Source organism: Oryzias latipes, chromosome 23, assembly GCF_002234675.1.
Source record: "Oryzias latipes chromosome 23, ASM223467v1".
Classification (NCBI taxonomy): domain Eukaryota; kingdom Metazoa; phylum Chordata; class Actinopteri; order Beloniformes; family Adrianichthyidae; genus Oryzias; species Oryzias latipes.
Genome location: NC_019881.2, coordinates 97,778 through 116,542, shown reverse-complemented (window position 1 = coordinate 116,542; position 18,765 = coordinate 97,778). Strand labels below are relative to the sequence as shown.

The window sequence follows — 18,765 nt, the reverse complement described above, 5'->3', positions numbered from 1 at the left end:
GTCTTTAAATTCATCACATGTACCACATCTTCTTTCTGTGGGTTGCCCCAACCGACTTTATAGTTAACCGGTCCCAGTCTTTTTATGATCTTTACTGGTCCTTCCCACTTAGGCGCTAGTTTCGCAGAAAACGTCTTACTTGCTTTGGACAGTGGATGCGACCTGACCCAGACTAGGTTACCCGGCAGGAAGTGCGCATCTCTCCTCCGGTTATTGTAATACCTAGCTTGTCTGGACTGGTGCAACCCCACTCTCCTTTGAACATCCTCAAACATCCTTTGCTGTCGTTCCAATAAACTGTATGCAGATGAATGTTCGGGGGAAGGAGGTTTATGTATGAGTCTCTGTAGTGGTCCATATATTTCCCGTCCTAAAGCTAACTCTGCAGGGGTCTTCCCAGTGGTCTCTTGTTGGGCAGTATTAACAACAAAACGGAATTCAGGAAGCCATTGATCCCACGTGTTGTGGTATTGGCCAACAAACGAGGCTATCATGACTTTGATGGTTCTGTTAAATCTCTCTGTTAGATTTGTCTGAGGATGATAACTGGTAGTCAACTTATGAATGACCCCCCATGTATTACATAGTTCCTTGATCAGGTGACTAGTAAACTGGGGACCCCTGTCAGAGACTAAATACTTGGGAACGCCCCAGCGAGTAAAGATCTCCTCCCTCAAGATTTTAACCAGACGTGGAGTAGTACTGTCTTTCAGTGGAAACATTTCAACCCACTTTGAAAAATAGTCCACTATCACCACTAAAACAGTGTTGGATTTCTTACTCCTAGGAAATGGTCCCATAATATCAATCCCCAACATTTCTCCTGGAGCGGTCAGCGAGGTGGTCTGCATTAAACCGGATGGCTTACGGTTGTCTGCTTTGAGTCTTTGACAAATTTGGCAGTTCTTTGTGTGATCCCACACATCCTTTCTTACGTTTGGCCACCAAGCGACCTCCAAGACCCGTAAGAGTGTCTTCAGTTGACCTAGATGGCCCCCTAGTGGGTTGTCATGGAAATATTTGATAAACTCAGATATAAGGGTCTTGGGAACTACCAACTGATATTTTACACCTTGGTCTTTCAATGGCGCCCTTCGATACAACACACCCTGGTGTGTCTCAAAACCTATGCGTCCCGAAGGGGTGGATGTAAGGTGGGATTGCCGTAGATCACTAACAACTGGATCATTATCTTGTTCTTGTGCGATTTCGGCTAATGTGGCGGGTAAGTCAGAAAAAGGTTTGACTGAAATTTTCAGACATGGAGCCGAATTGTGGTGTGAATACGTGCGGCTCAACTACCCGTGAGAGTGCATCAGGGCCCGTATTGAGGCACCCCTTCCTGTAGTGAACCTTAAAACAAAACTGTTGGAGCCTTAAAATCCAACGAGTTAATCGCGATGACGTTTTTGGGCAATTAAAGGCCCATGACAGAGCTGCATGGTCTGTGTAAACCGTAAACTCCTGTCCTTCCAAATAGTGTCGCCACTTCTCTACGGCCCACACGACTGCCAAACACTCCTTTTCTGAGGTGGAATAATTCTTTTCGGGACCCCGGAGCACCCTGGAAGCATAGGCTATGACACACCCTCCTTGTGGTGTATCTTGGGTTAGTATGGCTCCCAGCCCCACTTCACTGGCATCGGTATGGACCTGAAATGCCCGAGAAACATCTGGTTGTGATAAGATCGGAGGAGTTTTTAAGGCTTCCTTCAACATTTCTACGCTCTGTTGGCATTCCTTGGTCCAGTTCCACTCCACTCCTTTTTTCTTCAGGTGGTTCAAAGGAGCTGTAATGTCAGCGAAATGAGGAATGAACTTATGATACCATCCAGCTAGACCTAAAAATCGTTGGAGTGACTTGATATCAGTGGGTGTGGGAAAATCAGTCACTGCTTGTGTTTTCTCTGGGTCCACCTCTACCCCTTTTTCGGACACCAAGTGTCCTAAGAACCGCAGTTCTCTCCTAAAGAAGTGGCATTTAGACATATTCAAGCTTAGGCCGGCGGCCTTGAGTCTCCTAAACACAGCTGTCAGGTCTTCCATGTGGGCTTCCTCCGTCTTAGAGTACACTATAATGTCATCGATATATACAAAACATATCTTTCCTCTCAGCTCACCCAAGACTCTTTCCATTAGCCGTTGGAATGTTGCAGCCGCATTTTTTAGTCCGAATGGCATACCTTTGAACTGAAATAGGCCCATGTGCGTGGTGAATGCGGTTTGTGGGATGCTGTTTTTTGCCATTTCGACCTGCCAGTATCCCGACTTTAAGTCTAGGGAACTAAACCAGGAGGCACCTTCAAGTGACTCCAAGATGTCATGTATTATTGGCATTGGATATGCATCAGGCAGGGTCTTAGCATTTACACGTCTGTAGTCCACACAAAATCGGTAAGACTCATCTGGCTTTTTCACCAGGACCACAGGGGATGACCAAGCAGATTGGGATGGTTCAATGATGTCTTCTTTTAACATTTTATCAATATGCTCTTCAATGATTTACTTTTTTAGGGGAGAGACCCTGTATGCTCGAGCTCTTACAGGGACCTCATCCTGTAAAAAGATTGTATGTCGTTCGAGGTGAGTTCTTCCCAACACACCGGAGGTGACTGAAAGCCACTCTTTAACCAGCTGTTGGAGTAACTCGGGACAACCAGAGTTGTATAACGGACCTCCAGATTCACTAGGGGTAGCAGTCCAACAATGAGGAAAGTCCGGCTGCCAAGCATAATACAAGTGAACAACTGGAAAAGTTGGATGAAATCCAGGGTTCATCTGTATCGAAGGAGGGTCTTTTGGTTGAAGGAAAGCATGGAATATATAACCCTGATCGGTTTTGAGACCGTAGCTGCGTTTGGCTAGGTTAAGAATAGCACCAGTCTTCGTCAGAAAATCCAAACCCAAGATCAGAGGGAAAGCCAGATGGACATCCTCCATGATGTTTATATCTAATGGCCATTGTTTTCCGTGCCACTCCACCTTTATTGTTTTCTTCCCTAAAGCCTGGTGAACAGTTCCGTCTGCCATCACAAAACCTATACTTGTAACTGGTTGCACTGTGTCGTCCGTATCAGAGACAGCCCTCCATAGACTGGCTTTCATCAAAGTGAACGTGCTGCCGGTGTCTAATACAGCTTCACACTTTATTCCCCTAAGAGTAATGGGCACTATCAAAAGTTTCGGGTCCTGGTATTCTTGGTGGTTTGGTTGGGACATTGTTACACCCATAGTTCCTTTTGGTATATTTTTCTTGTCTCCTGGTCTTCTTGTAGGTCGATCGGTGTTGGTATTTATTTTCTGCCAATATTCTTTAACACCTATACAGTCTCTCTCAACCATGGATCCAATTTTTACCAACTGGGCAACAGATGAAACTGTTCCACGTAGACATCCCGCCACTCTTGGGTTTATGTTGTTAAGAATTCTACGGACTATTTCTTCTTCAGGCATATCCTGTTTCCATTTTAGACATAATGCCCGGTAATCGTATGCAAAATCCCTGATACATTGATCTGGTTGTTGGACCGTGACTCGTAATTTCTCTTCTACCTCACTTAAGTAATCAGTGGGGAGGAATGCAGACAGAAAAGCTTCTTTGAATGACAACCAATCCTGCACCTCGGCCTTTGTGGCTTTCCACCAACTCAAAGCCGGACCCTTCAAGACTGCAGACAAAGTTCCCATTAACTCATGATTTGGTAAAGGCCTCAGGTCCAGGTAATTCTCGCATTGTTCTATGAAGTTAATTGGATCAGAATCACTTTTGTCACCAAACGTAGGGAAATCCAGTCGAACCGGAGGTTTATTGTAATATGGGGTTGCACCAGACAGACGTGAGAGATGGGAGTAGGTTTGAGGTGATGGAGCAATGGTACTAACATCTGTGGAAATAGCTATGTTTTTTTTTGCTACTGGGGTACTAGCAGATCTAAGTGTCGCTAACTGTTGTTTCCATTTTTCATCTCGGCGAAGCATACAGTTTACCATGTCCTTTTCTAATTTTTCTACAGCACACGTAAACTGTCGTTCCAACTTGGCGAAACTAGCATCCACATACTCTCTGAAACTACTCTCTCTATTCAGGGAGCTTATTAGAGAGTCTTTAAATTTTTTCTCCATTCCTTCCACCTGTTGTTTTAAAGCAGTGAGTTCTAGGTTCACACCATCCTCATTTGGTGGTACAGGTTCCTCAAACTGTCTCCCCCGTTCTAACTGTGCATCTTCATCCGCATCACTATCATGCCCACCTTCAATATTTAGCTCTTCCGCATCGTGTACAGAGACCTGATCCTCATCTTGTAGATACAGCGAGCTTAACATGGAGGAAATCTCCCCAGCCGAATTAGACCGCCGTGTTACAAAAGGACCTGCACTAAAGTCAGGATCCAAAGCAGAAACCACACGTGGAGAAAACCTGGCTGATGTCATATTATTCTCACCACCAGCTGCCATTCTTAACAGAGGAACAGCCCTCCCCAAAACAAAAACTAAAACCCTTTAAATTCCCAAATCATTCCCCCTACTGGCCACCATTATGTAACACTCTTCAATTTATCAAAGTATTACACACAACAAACAAAAAACAAAAAAACCACAACCAATATGACTCAAGTGTTTTTAAACAGTCTCAAGTATTCAACCCCACACAAGATTCCCCAGCTTTTTTACCCAATACACCCCAGTGTTTTTTATATTATTTGGTTATTTACAAAGTCACCAAAGTCACCGCCTATCTTGGCGTCCTCCGCCCTCCATATGAAATCGGAGATCCAAACGACCCGCGGGATGTCGATGTTCCGTCCGTAGGATGAACGTACGTGGCTTACTGGCTCTGTCCACCGTTGATATGGTTTTCAGTCATTCCAAGCATGTGGAGGTCTCACCCGATTGCATGAATAAATCCCCGAAAATTCCACCGATGCGGTTGGACTTCTCTCCGACGTCACGGTAATCCTCTGCATGTACGTGTCCTGCGGCTGTCAACTCTCTGTCTTTCCGCTTCACCTCCTCTTAATTTGTGTTTCACCTGGTCCCAGGAAGTCCCCAGGTAGCCATATTTGTAGTCCAGAGTCTCCTGATCATGTAGTTTCTATACCCCTGTTATCCAACATAAACTCCAAACGAAATAAACATATAGCCAGGACCATATTAACCAGGGTTAACACAGGAAAGTCAATACTGAATTTTCTCTATTTTTTCAGTAAATAGACAACTCCAAATATATATTTACATATATGGCAATGCTACATAGGTACAGTTCAAATGTAGTACAAAAAGGGCGGGGCTTGTTCACACACACTCAAATATTATCAACACACCTGCTAGCTGCAAAAAATGTTCACGTCAACATGTACACAAAACAGATAGTGTTCACGAACGCATACCTATGCCTTTAAACCAACTAGTGTGAAATCTTTCATTCATTCAATCATGCAAACTATAAGTGCAAAAGTGAGCTAACACCTGTGCTCAGGTGAGTGTTTATGTTCTTCTAAAATGGATGGTGGAATGTGAAAAGAAGGAGGAGGAGCGCCCAGCCACCCCCACACCCAGACCCTCGCCGCAGCAGCAGCGGCAGCCGGAATTCCCCCAACGCCACACAGGAACCGGCAGGGAACAACCGCCCCCCGGGCGACCAAGACCGCCACCCAGGCCAGGGCCAGCAGGACCGCCGCGAGGCCCCCAGAGCCAGAGAGCAGGGAGGCGCGGAGGGAAAGAGAGCGCTGCCCCAGCCCAGCCAGGAAAGCAGCCCCCCCGCCGCGCCGGAAGAGCCCAACGCAGGGCCCCACCGGAGAAGGACGCCCACAGCCCCAGACGAGCACCCCACCACCACCCAGGAGTTCCGGGCATCCCCCCGCCCCAACCCCAGGTACGAGCCAGGACCCCCCAAGGGAGACCCGCTCCGCACTCCAGGCAGCCACCCACCCGGCCCACGGTTGGTCCAGGGAGGAGCAAGGCAGGGGCCCGCCGCCCCCGCCCAGGAGGGGGGAACCCCGGGGAAAAAAGGGTGGCCCACAAGGGGTGTTATAAATATGGCCCGACCAGGCTCGGCCATGTTGGAAGTTTGGCGGGGCCCAGCGCTCAGGGGCAAGGACCAGGACCCACCCCCCAGGGACACGAACACCCCCGGCTCAGGTGTAATATGAACCCCCCCACCGTGCGGAGAGAGCACCGCCGGGCCCAGGGAGCCGGCACCCAAGGGACACGGCCGCCATCGCCAAGGGGCTGGCACCCCCCACCAGGGAAGGGGTAGGGGACAGATGGACCCAGGTCCCACCATCCTTGCAAAATGTGTGTGCGTGTATGTGTGTTTGAGAGGGTGTGTGTGTGCATGTGTGTGTGTTTATGTCGGAATGTATATATTGAAGGGGGAGGGGTGTGTGTACTAAGGGGGGTGCAGTTAAAATTGGCGAGTAGGGCACTAAGGGGACATCTCCTGATAACTCACAGTGATGTCCCCTCACCCTCCCCACCAAGGGGCCCTAAATGTCTAAGGTGCGGTTAAAATTGGCGGGTAAGGTGCCAGAAGGACATCTGCTGCTTGCTTGCAGTGATGTCCAAGCACCCCCCTACCAAGGACCCTACATGTCTAAGGTGCAAATAAAACCGAAAGAGGGGGGGCCCACTCCATACGGCAACCATAGGAGGGGGGCCACTGCCAAGTAGCCCACCCCCCAAAGCGCATCGCAGGCTAGACCCCCCACCCCCCTCACCCTAATATGAGGTTATATGAGGAAGGGGGTAAGTTGGGGACAGCTGGTAGACTGTCCCCTGGTGGTCAAACAGCTGTCCCCCAGCCCCCCCCCCAGCAAAGGGGCCAGGGCCACCCAGCCCAGGGGCCCCACCCCCGGAGGCGCCGACACCCCAGGCCCGGCACCACCCACCCCACACAGAGAGAGAGGAGCCAGAAAGCGTCGCCCCCCCCAGAGCAAGCCCAAGCCTCCACCCCCAGACGCCGGCCCTAGAGGAGCTCTGGTCAGGCCTTGACGGGACCGAGGAGGCCATCCGGCCAAGGCAACCACTGATTGCCTCAGCGGAGACCCCGACCCGTTAGCCCCCCCGACCCGTACCAATAATGCCCCCCCCTCCCCCCCAGAACGCCCCCCCACAGGACAGGGCCGACAAGCCCCCCACCCCACCCCACCCCAGACCCCGCAGCTGAAGCGGATGACATCCAGAGCGACCGGGGGCCCAGAGAGGGTTGTCCCGTCCCGTCCCAGAGCCAGGGAAGGGCCGATCCCAGCCCCAGGTGCAGATGGGCAGCCCATCCGGCACCACTGGGCCCCCCCCCGAGCAGGGCCCCCCGCCAACCCCCCCCAGCGCAGGCAAAGGGACCACCCCCCCCAAGCCAAGCCAGACCACCCCCCCACCACGCACACCCAAGCCCAGAGGACCATGCAGCGCCCCAGCCCGCCCCACCCGGGCACCGGACCCGACCCCCCGACCAACGGAGCCCCCACCGCCCCCGCCAGGCACCGGAGGCCCCGACCCCCACCCCAAACCACGGTAGAAGGGCAAGGAGCAGCGACGACCAAGCCCCCCACCCCCTAAGTCATGGAGTCAACCACAGGAGACCAGAGAGACTGAATTCTTTCAAAGTTACTTGAGCTTTGGGCTGACATTTTTTCCAAGCTGATATGATCAAACAGCAGAATTCTGTTGACTTATGTTTATATTTTTCTTGTTTTTCCAATTTATTAAAATAGTTTTTTTGGCAATACAAAGAGTTGTGAAAATGATAGATGCTAATCCTTCTTCTATATCGATGGCACTCATGTCACCAAGCACACAAAGTGACGGTGAGGCCGTGATTGAAACCTTAAGCCAGACTGATAAATCGGCACATACCTGCTGCCAGAGAGCCTGGACAGGAGTGCAGAACCACAGTGCGTGCATGTAGCTGTCGGGTAGATTATTATCACAGTGCTCGCAAATGTCTGAGTTACTGAGACCCATCTTGAACATCCTCTGTCCAGTTTAGTAAATTCTGTGAAGAGTTTTGAGATGGATTAGTTGCAGATTTGGACTTTTTGTCAGTTTAAAGGTGTTTAGACAAAGTTCTGACCAGAAGCTTTCATCTGTGCTGATGCTCAAATCTGCATCCCATTTTTTTGTTGGAAGGGCAATATTGTTATCTAAATTACATTAAAGTTTGTATATTTTGGAGAGAGTTTTATTCATTGTGAAATTGATCAGAGTGGTAACTACATCTGGTAGCTTTAAATCGTCGTCTTTAAATTTATACTTTTTAGTAATACTTGATTTAAGTTGCTGATATTCCAAGAAGTTATTTATTCCATGTTTGTCTTGAAGTTCCTGGGGAGTTATGAATCTTCTATCAATAATTACGTGCTCTAGTTGTTTTATGCCCCCTGCTTGCCAAGCTGGGAAGTGAATCATTTTTTTGTTAATAAGGATCTCCGGGTTGTTCCAGATGGGTGTCATTTTGCACGGTTGAATTGATGATTTTGATATTTGGAGAAATTCCCACCAGGCTGTTAAAGTGGCATTTATATTAATGCTTTTGAAACAATCCTGTTTTTTAACTGTTTGGCTAATAAATGGTAGCTGTGACAGGTTGATCTTTCCACATAACGCCTGTTCCAAGTCTAACCATGAGTTGGTTTCTGGATTATTTTTTAACCATTGCAAGAAAATGTATGTGTGGAAATTAGGTAATTCTATTCCTCCACAGCTTTTTGCAGATTTTAAAGTTTTTAGACTAATTCTTGCAGGTTTGTTGTTCCATAGAAAGCTTGATATGGATGAGTCTAATGTTTTTAACCATTTTAATGGCGGTTGTGTGGGAATCATTGAGAAGAGATAATTAACCTTGGGTAAGATTTTCATTTTAACCGTGGCTACCTTGCCCATAAGGGACAGAGGCAGGTTGGTCCAGCGTGTTAGATCGTCCTGTATGCTTTTCAGTAATGGGGTGTGGTTTAGCTGCACCAGTTCTGATAGTTTGGGGGAAAAGTAGATACCTAGATGTTTGATATTTCCTGTTTTAACTGGAATTGTGAGTCTTTGTTCCATATTCCTGTTGAGTGGTAATAAAACAGACTTATTCCAATTAATGGAATAGTCTGATATGGAGGAGAATTCCTTTATGATCATTGCTGTTTCATTTACAGAATGTAAATTCCTTAAAAACAGTAATATGTCATCCGCATAAAGACTAATTTTATGATGGCTGTGTTTGGTTTTTATTCCTATAATGCTCTCATTCTGTCTTATTGCTGCAGCTAAAGGCTCAATGAATATAGCAAAAAGAGAAGGAGAGAGTGGGCAGCCCTGTTTGGTTCCTCTTCCAAGAAAAAAACTTGTTTGAGGTCTGTTTATTAGTTCTAACTGATGCATTGGGGTTGTGATATAATATTTTGATTCAATTGATGAATGCTTCTCCAAAACCAAACTTATGGAGGGCAGCAATAAGGAACTTCCAATTTACTCTATCAAAGGCTTTTTCAGCATCCAGCGATAGTATGGTCATTTCCTGGTTTTCAATGGTGGCAAAGTCTATTATATTAACTAGTCTACGGACATTATCATCCGAGTGTCTGCCTTTGATGAATCCAGTTTGGTCGAAGTGAATTATGTGAGGAGTGATTTTTTTCTATTCTCTGTGCTAGTGCTTTGCAGATAATTTTTACATCTGCATTGATTAGAGAAATGGGGCGATAGCTTGAAGGACTAGTGGGATCTTTGTCTGGTTTTAGAAGAAGAATTATGTTGGCTGAGTTCATGTTAGGTGGCATTGATTGGCTTTGTGAAATTATATCTTTTATAATTATTTACTGTTTTGTAATGTATGTAGCCTTTTTTTAATCAGTTGGTATTTTAAATTATTTTAATTGATCAGTGAACTACAAAAAACCCATCAGGACACATGTCCCATAATGCATTGTTTTGTAGTCTGTAGGGCAGCTTTCAGTCAGTTCAGTACTAAATTTCCAGCTGCGTTCGCTCAGGTTGGGGTCTTGCTTCCGCCCCTTTCTGGTGATATTTCTGTTTTGATTGACAGGTGATGTTAAAGCAAAAACAAAAATATGTCTCACACCAGGTGATCTGTGCAGCGTTGCGTCCATCTGTGTTACCTCAAATTTTTGTGCATCTTGGCTGCACCTATTTGGTGTCGCCAACATGAATTTCCATCCCCTAATATTTACATTCATTTAAGTATTCTTTGAAACTGTGAAATGACCGAAAGGTTACTACGGTAATCACTTGTTACTAAAAACTTTTTTTTTTCTAAATTTATGGTATTTTGTTTACTTATTTGTACTGTCATGACAGCGATGGTGCTGTCAGTTTACCTTCTTGTTTCATCTTCAAAAGTGCAGAATAAAATGTGACACTGAATTAGAAACAGCACATTGTAATTTCTGCATCTATTATTAAAGTATTTATTCATAATACAGAGGAAATAAGTAGATCTGGTTAGAATGCTGATTTACGGTATGCGCCCCTAAATTTTCTTGTTGTGTCCCTAAAATTTTCAGTTGGGGGCCACTGTGCTCCTAGTGAAAAAAGTTAGTCTGGAGCCCTGCCTTTATTGTAGTGCTTTGAGATTTTACCCAAAATGTAAAGCGCATTCTAAATAAAATGTATTATTATTATTATTATTATTATTATTATTATACCTGGGTGTCTGGCTGCAGGCAAGTCGTGTACAAAGTGGAGAACCCGTCTAATAAGACTTAATTTTTTTCACACAAAAAAGACTGCGGACCTCATAAATGCATTGTCTGTTTAACAAGTTGTTAAACAGTGTTGATGTGAATATGCTAATGCGGCTAACATGTAGCAGTGTCAGACTTTTTTTTTTTTTTAGTTACATTATCGATGGTTTTAGCGGCGTCGGTTGTTTTATTTAAGCAAGGTGGGGCGTTGCAGGTGTCGTGAATATACAAAAACATGGCTAACATGTAGCGTGTTGCAAACAAGTGTAGTTACTATGTAGTGGACTTTACGGGGTTAACATGTGTTTAGACTTTCAACAATTTTCCCACTAGTTTTAGAATTGATAGGAGTTAAACATTTGTAGAAAAGTTTCAAAAACTGATATTCAGAAATAGTGAAAATGGTCTCAAAGCGAACTTATTTTATGCTTTTTGCAAACCTTTCAAATCTTTTTTCACATTGATGGTGCATAGAGTGTGGGCGTGTTTTCTTTCCTTTCTCACTGCACCCCTTTTTTGTTGCCTAGAATAAACCAAAGGCCCACGTGCATCAAATGCAAGTGTACCTTCTCCTTCCTGCCTTCTCTGGAGAAATGCATTTCCATTGAAGATGCTGAATGTGTGTGTGCAGGGAGCCACTCAATTCTTGGGGTTGGATCGTACTATTTTTGGGACAATAAACTGGGCTCATATGTAGCCATTTTTGCAAGCAGGAGATCTCACATGGAAATCTGACATACCTTTGCAGGTGTGGCACTTTTTTTCTTTTATTTTACTTCCTCTTGCTTAAGTTAAACAGATGAAAGAACATATGCTTAGATTAAAGGGCCTGCATTTTAATTACATTTAAGGTTTGTTTCATAGTCTGTGTTGAATTTTAGACTTTCACCTTGGTGTTATCTTGTGTACATTTTTAGTTTATTTTAGTTTGTGTTGTTGTGATTAGTGATTGTTATTAGACTAGATCAGAAATATATTATTTCTTTGTTGTCTTTGGTAATGAACATTACAGTGCTTGAAAACATGTTTGTTTTGCTGTAGCCCTTTAACACCAGATCTTTAACGCCAGTGTTGATGCTCTTTGACTTACCTAACTCTTCAATTGCTTATGCATTAATGTATTAATTCCAGTTGATTCTGAGAGAAAAACTGCTTTGCGCCGATTTGCTGTTTTCACACAAGTAACATAAATCCAACAGATTCTGTTGCAGAATCTTCTGGTTTGCGTTAATTGGGTACTACTGTAAATTGTTTATGCAATTGATGTAAATCAGCTGATTATGACACTGAAAAAGAAGCTTTTCATCAATATCAGCGCAACACAACCTGGTTTACGTTAATAAATGTACAAACCAGCTAATTCAATGTCCGAATATGTTGGAATTACGTTGATTGGATAAACACCTTACAGTAATATGCAATAAATGTAAACCAGCTGATACTGCGTCAGAATCCGACCAACTAATGTTAATTGCGTAAACAGTTAAAGTATTTCAATAGTTTGAAGAGCTTGTGGTGTTTTCCTAACCCTAACCCTGGCGATACATACAGCTGTGGCTATGGCGAAGCATGCTGCTCAATCCAAACCTTTGCTTTCAGCATTAAGGGGGAGTATTTATATTCAGTGGGTTGACACCCCTGTGATGGTTCTACCATTGATACAGTAATGGATATGAAAGCACGGGGAAAAATCAAAGGCTCTTGGGTGACGGACGGACCTGATCCGACTCTTCTGCCGGTGCTAAAGTGGCAGAGGTTAGTGCCAACAGAAAAGCACCTGGTGTCTTTATGAGCAGGCCTAATGTGCTGAGCTTTTATTGCTTTTATCCTCTGCTCGTCTTTCACTCCTCAGCCTCCAGCTTGTTTTCCTCATATATAATCCATGCCTTTTTTTAAAACTAACTGTAAGATCGTCTGAAACAACAATATGAAGTGGTTAAATGGTCCCAAAAGCTTAAACGCACTAATTTCAAAAGTGCTTCAGTCGTTCATCGCTGCTTCTGTCCTAAACTGGAAAGCCTTTGTGTATGGTCATATTGAAGGTCAGCGCAGGGGAACAGGCCAGGCTTTGAGCTCCACAGAAGATCGATGGTGTCCTAGAAGCTGCCCCACTTCCCCTTCCCACTCGCTTCCGGACTCTACCCGCTGAACAAGGGCCAACACAAATCCCGGGCCAAAGAGTCCCAGGTTGACACATTATTCGGTAAAGTTCAGATATTTATAACATTGTGCCGCCTGAAACATGCTGACACCATACCACCGCACTGCAGCTGATGCTTAAACGTGCCAAAGGACCTCTGAAAGTGTCCATAAATTAACTTAACATTGAAACTGGACGTCCCTGCATGTGAATCGTGGCAGGGACGACCCTAGTGAAATTATTGGGAAATAACTTTTGATCTTTCCCAGTGAACAAATCTAAAAATTCTTTGTTGTAATTGGCAAAGAATTCTAGTAAAAGAGAGACTGGCCCGCTTATTTTATGTATTTTACCTATTTAAGCAAATTTAATGTTGATATTAAAGATGCAGCTGGCAGTTTTTAATATTTGTTTCAGAAATGGCCTTTTCTAAAGCCATAAAATAGAATTTTATGTTAAAAAAGGCAAAGAAGAGTTTTCAATAAATAACCTTAATTTGAAAATAATTAGTTTTCTTAGAAAAAATCCAAAGCCTCATTTTTCATGGTTTGTTTTATGGGATGGATTAGCATTCTAATGTGGTCTTTCACCCTCCAGTTACGGTAGCATTGTTTTCTTTCTCAGTTGGGATCAGTTTGAGAGGACATTGCCCGTGACACAGAGAACAAAAGTTCCTAAAAAGTTTGACCATCGGTGATGTTTCTAAAGCATTGACTGTATACATGAACTGGAGAGAACTGTGAGTGTGATGTCACCCATGAAAAATTGGCTTACTTCTGGGTCCAACGAAATTATGTCAATTCAGTCACCATTTTTTCGAAAAAAGGACACCATGTTGGAAGCAGTCAGTAAGCATTCAATGGTCTGAGTCTGTCCCAGTCATCAGTTCTGTGGTGGACACTCAAACCAATCCGGTGATGGCTTGTTGGAAGTCCACACCCCTACCACCTGCACTGTCAGAAAAAATGTGCAAAATTTGTACCTTTAGAGGTACAATGGCTTGTCACTGGGGCAGTACCTTTCAAAGGCAAATATGTACCTCTGTGGACTAAATTGTACCTTATAGTGCTATGGTACCATAATGTACCTTTAAAAAAGGTACAAATTTGTTCTTTTAAGGGTGCTGCCCCAGTGACAAGCCTTTTGTACCCTCTGATGGCAAATTTGTACCAGATACAGCACATTCAAAGACCAGTATAATGTTTATCACATTTATTAAACATTCAAAACAATTACAATTCTGACATTTCACAGTACAGTGTCAAAACAGGATGCATATATTTACAATTATTAGCAATTTTACAATAATGAAAAATCTATATTTTTCCCTTCAGTTCACATTGCATTCATTGTAACTATAACCTTAACATTTGATCAATTGTAAACAGCACATAGCACTTCAGTTACCATTTTTAAACCATGAAATAAAACTTGTGACATTAACAAAAGAAGCACTAGACCTCATTTTAATTACATATTTCTACTGCATTCTACATTTTCTAAAAATAGATAATAAAAAAGTAAACTTATAACCAAGTTTAAATGCATAATTTAAATAATAAAATGCACAAATGTAATAAGATAATATTGATACGAATTTTTAAAAAGAAGAACTATAAAACACACTAAAGATTACCAAGGATTACGTTTTATGTCAATACCTAGTAGATCCTCTGCAAGCATCTCTTCTCTTGCTTCTTTGGAGACTTTGGCTAATGGAGCTTTTCTTTGAACAAGCTCAAGCACCTTTGGCACAATACTGGTAAACGCCGTCCTTGAAGCGCTGGCTTAAACTCCGTCCTTGAAGCGCTGGCTTAAACTGACAGGTGATGGATGCATTCGGTCAACCTTATCAAACAACTGAAAATTGAAAAAAATTAGAAAATTAATCATTCACTTTAACTAAAACAAACAAAAGACATAAAACAGTCTAATATTCTTTGTTGCCTCTTTCATTGCCATTTCCCTTTAGTGATCTCATTGTATAAATATTACTTGGCTTGAATGACTATATATTTATATATGGGTTTAGAAAATTACAATGTTTTTACAATTGAGTTAAAGCTGTTAATGTTCATTTTAGCAGATGTCTCAGCTCATATTGACATTCAAAATGTATTTTAAGCTGAGAACTGATTCAAAATGTCACTGACCCCTGAGGTTGTCTTCAAAGGGTACTTCTTTAGTATATCCTCTCGCACTTTGCTGTACTGGATATGCAGGACATTCACATGATCTTCAACGGATGATGCATCCTCACCAATGACAGCAACCACCTATTGGATCAAATTTAAAAGTCCATATTAATAATAAAAAATACAACTGCAAGCACTGATTACTGGGGTTAAAGCACTTTGAGATGATGTTTAAAGACAGTTTGTGCAGAGTGGTTTGGAGTAGATCAGAAATTAACTTCTGAGTTGTAGGCGGGGCTATTGACACAGTAGTTACCTTCTGCTGATGTCCGATCATCCCTTTGTTTACGCCCTCTCCCTCTAGCTTACAGTCCTTCCAACCTAAAACTAACATTAGTGGTGAAACCAAAATGGTGAGCAATATTGAAGCTTTCCAGCCATAGTTTAGCTCAAGCTCAGACAAGTATGATGAAGATGTTAATGGATCTGTTTGTCTGCAAGTGGACGCATCAGAATAGAACAGAGCAGAGGGACTCGGACCCACTTCATTTCATGTGGTGCGTCACAATAGAGACCTTCCTCAAACTGCATTTATTTTGTCTGTTCCTGATTCATCCCAATTTGAGTGAATACTCAGATGTGCATTTTTAAACGCGTTCTTTTAAACGTGCCCATCATGAGAAAAATACTGCGACAAGTTAAAAATAGGGGACCCACTCCAATGAAAGTTATTTTTTAAAATGTAGCATTTTTATGATGACATATTGTTATAGGTTTAAGAATAAAACTGTGTTTCTGAATATTTATTTTCTCAAATTGGGATGAATCAGGAGCAGATAAAAAGATGTAATTTGAGAAAGCTTGTAGTTGTTACGTACAAGCTACAGTTGGCAGGCCACAAGCTCCCTGCTCCGCTTGTCTTCATTGTCCTCGTCTGAGTTGGCATCTGGCTCACATCTATAAGGCTGGATAGCTCCAATATTGCTCGCCAATTCTGTTGCTTGGGGGTTGTGAGGGACTGTAAGGTAACGGGAGCGTAAACAATGATGGGAAATTAAGGCCGGTTAACTCTGCAAAACAGTCCTGTCAAGAACTTGAAGGTGAATTCCAATTGAACTGCAGAAACCATGTCCCAGAAAACATTTTCCCCCCTCAAAAACTGCATAATCAATATCTGTCTTTGTATAATAATAATAATGGATTGGATTTATCTGCGCTTTTCAAGACACTCAAAGCGCTTACATTGTGTCCATTATTCATTCACTCCTCATTCATACTTGGTGATGGTAGCTATGGTTGTAGCCACAGCTGCCCTGGGGCAGACTGACAGAGGCGTGGCTGCCATTTCGCGCCTACGGCCCCTCTGACCATCACCGGGATCATTCATGCACATTCACACACCAGTGGAGCCACACTGGAGGCAAGGAGGGGGAAGTGTCTGGCCCAAGGACACAACGACATTTTTTGGCTGGTGGGAGCGGGGATCGAACCGCCAACCCTTCGGTCATTGGACGACCCGCTCAACCACCTGAGCCACTGTCGCCCGTATAGTCAATATCTTGTTAATTATGCAGAGCTTTGTTGAAGGAAATACAGAAGAATTATATGTTTGTATGATGAGGACAGTATTCCAGAATGTATTCAATATGTTGTGACTTACTCGGTGCAATCTGCTGTTTCCCTAGAAAACTTTAAACTAGTTTGGATGATCTGCCTTACTGCACTGTTTGACAGCTAAATTGAATTGGAAAGACAGCCTGACTTTTAATGCTTGAAATGACTTTGTGAAAAGATTATTTACTTACTTTGGCCAGAGAGGTGTCTTCGTCTTGTTGTAGGACTGTGTTGTAATATTATGGTGTTATCTGAGTCCACTTCAGTATCTCCACTTGAACTGGTATTGCAGCTCTTTGCAGGACAACTCAGCTGATCTGTCAAAGTATTAAAGCTTTCAGTTACTGTAATATTTAAATTAGTATGATAGCAAAAACAAAAAGTAAAAACAAAGATTTTTAAATACTGACCAATTTAACAGTTTAGCAGATTTATTATCTTGTCTAAGACAGCAATAGGATAAAAAACTCATACTTATTTGCCTGTATTTTGTTCCCCACACTATCCTGTCAAATAAATCATTTACCCTCAGACTCCTATTGATGCAAATATACAATCAAAACTCTTCAGCTCAAAAATGTTCTTAATTTAGCATGTACTTGAAAGGAAAAACTCAGATTATTTCCCTTGGAAATAAATTCAGGCATCAAAGGGGAATTTACCCAAAACCATTCAAAACAAAATAGATAAATTACAATTTAAAAGACAAACTTCACCTTCTGGATTTGTATCTTTGGCCAGACAAATTTCCAACACACCAACGTTTGGGTTTTTCAACAGGAGATCAAAAACCTGCTCATCAACTTCTGTCTTTGAGTCATCAAAAACTTTTAAGTCCAAGGTTGGGATGTTGCACTTTTTGGCAGCTGTGAACACAGCAAAATTATGTTTAGAATACAGCACAGAAATGATCTTTAAATTAAAAAGCAATTAAAAAAATCTGTTTGCATCACAGCTGACAGTTTGTCCACAAAGTTGACTGATTCCTGTCAAGAAAAATGCTGGAAATTGTGATGTTTCCACTCACCGCATTCCCAAAAGGATTTGTAGGTCAGCTGAACTTCAAAATATGTTTTTTTTTTTTTTTTTTGGCGTTCGACATGTTCACGCACAGCTTGCATCTTTCCTGGTGGGGAAAAAAATAATATATTACAAAAAAGAAAAAACATTACAACACCAAAAGGTACCAACACAGCATTTATTCAGATCTAAGCCCTGTTCCAAATAAATTAACACATTTTAAAATAGTAATGGCAAATATACAGTTCACACTAGCTGCCACAGCAATGTTGCAGAATTTGCAGAACTGCTAAAAAAAAACACTGACGACAATGCACTGGCTTCTAAGGGCCTACAGATTTATTTCTTGGAAGTTCATTTAAAAAAATATTTTTTTCCTGGTTTATAGATGAGTTTTTGGTATGGGAAATCGTGACGAGTATCTGGAATCACGGACCTCCATTTCAAAAAAAAAAAAATCTGCAGGAGAATGTTCAAAATCAACAACACAGTGTAAACTTCGCTTGACCAACAATGAGCGATCATGACAACCTAAACAGTCTCTGTCACTGTCTTGCATTCGAGAAATGGTGGCTGCGCGCGCACAGCAGCTAAGGCAGGCTGACATATAAATGGGAAGTACCGCCATACTGCGGTGTAAAAAAAATAAAACGTTATTGGACTCCTACACATTACAGATTAAAATGATTAACGCATTGAATTCGACGGACCTGATAAATATCAGTAGGAATTATGGAGCTGGTCGTTTCAAAAGTAGCTGGCTTCCTTACTAAGAAAGACAGAAAGAAAGAAAAGGGGGGGGGGGGGGGGGTAGGCAACAACAACCGGTGCATCAACGCCAGCGTACATCGGTAAAACGGCGACAGAATTATCTAGAGAAAAAATGTATACATTTCAATGTATTTAACGGAACGCGGTACAACACCAATAAAAACAACAGCTTAATTTATTTAATGGCTGCATTTAGCTGAACTTCAAACGGCTGAGGCTAACCGTTAGCAAACTCCTGCTCGTAGTTTTCAATCTCCTCACAGGCACATACACGGTGGAATAGCAGCATTCCACTACACAAAAGTTATTCCTTACAGATAAAATAACCGAACCCGCTTAAAACAAGTTTCCAACTTATTTTTGAGCAATTAGCAGACTTACCTCAGTCACAGCGTCTATC

The 18,765-nt window shown here is 42.8% G+C and overlaps 1 protein-coding gene and 1 long non-coding RNA gene across 5 annotated transcripts in view; one reads left to right on the top strand and one right to left on the bottom strand.

Annotated features, from left to right (window-relative positions):
• The window catches only part of gramd4 (GRAM domain containing 4), a 136,093-nt gene that overhangs the window by 40,525 nt on the left and 76,803 nt on the right, over positions 1-18,765 (top strand). The gene's annotated exons all lie outside the window — the stretch shown is intronic.
• LOC111946961 lies at positions 14,524-15,685 on the bottom strand. Its single transcript, XR_002872819.1, has 2 exons — positions 14,979-15,685; positions 14,524-14,685 (listed from the first exon to the last, which is right to left on the bottom strand). It is a non-coding gene; the product is annotated as an uncharacterized LOC111946961 (long non-coding RNA).